The following is a 1,084-nucleotide window of genomic DNA, read 5'->3' on the forward strand; positions in this document are numbered from 1 at the left end:
ACAAGAAGCGCATAAGAGATGGTACCGGGCCGGGACTCGTGCAACCTGCAATCCCGGATACCGCCAATTTTGAGTTGAAGGGTCACATCCTCGCACAACTAAAAGACATTCCATTCCATGGAAAGGAGCACGAAGATGCCTACAAGCATATTGAAGAAGTTATGGACATTGCTGACTATTTCCATATGCCAAATGTGCCTCACGATACTGTCTTACTACTGATGTTACCGGTTACATTCAAAGGAGCCGCGAAGGAATGGTTGAAATCTTTACCCCCCGGATCCATTACAACATGGAAAAAGATGCGCGAGGAGTTCATTGACCAGTTTTGTCCACCTTCTAAGATTGCAAAATTGAAGAAAGCAATTGCTAACTTTGAGCAATTGCCGGGAGAATCACTCTATGAGGCGTGGGAAAGATATAAGGGGTTAATAAGAAATTGCCCTCAAAACGACCTAAACGTGCAACAAGAGGTTTCTATCTTTTATGATGGCGTGAACGTCACAACCAGGCAATTACTAGACTCCCAAGGACCCCTCACGAAGAAAGCACCAGCTGTCATTAAAACATTGGTGGAAGAATTCTCCAAACATTCAAGAGAATACCATAATCCAAGGAACGATACAGCTAGAGGCATGGTTAACTCAGTTTCTGATGACATGGCAGCAATGATGGCCAAACTAGAAAGTATGGATCGTAGATGACAAAGATGGATCAATCCATCCATGCCATAAGGGTGGGTTGTGACAATTGTAGCGGTCCCCATCTTACTAAGGATTGCGATCTTGATGAGATCGGCAACCGAAAGGCACAAGTTTGTTATTCGAGTGGCGATAGGTGTGATGATGATTGGCGAAAGCCCAAGAAGGAATGGCTCCCCTATGACGAGTACAAGAAGGCAAAGGAGGAGAAGTATAGGCAAAAAGCACGCGGGCTTTATCAAAAAGAAGAACCAACGCAAGAGAAGAAGACGGATCTTGAAGCTATGTTAACTCGATTCGTTAGTGCTTCCGAGAAAAGGCACGACGAATCCAATGCAGCCATTAGAGATCAACAAAAGATGATGAAGGAGCACCAAACCATG

At 44.6% G+C, this 1,084-nt stretch overlaps 1 non-coding gene across 1 annotated transcript; it reads right to left on the bottom strand.

Moving 5' to 3' along the window:
• Nucleotides 1-350: 350 nt before the first annotated feature.
• LOC145071671 (small nucleolar RNA R71) lies at nucleotides 351-457 on the bottom strand. The gene has a single exon (XR_013690677.1). It is a non-coding gene; the product is annotated as a small nucleolar RNA R71 (small nucleolar RNA).
• Between the last annotated feature and the right edge of the window lie 627 nt (nucleotides 458-1,084).

Source organism: Lactuca serriola, chromosome 8 (genome assembly GCF_051521515.1).
Source record: "Lactuca serriola cultivar US96UC23 chromosome 8, Lser_US96UC23_V15, whole genome shotgun sequence".
Lineage (NCBI taxonomy): Eukaryota > Viridiplantae > Streptophyta > Magnoliopsida > Asterales > Asteraceae > Lactuca > Lactuca serriola.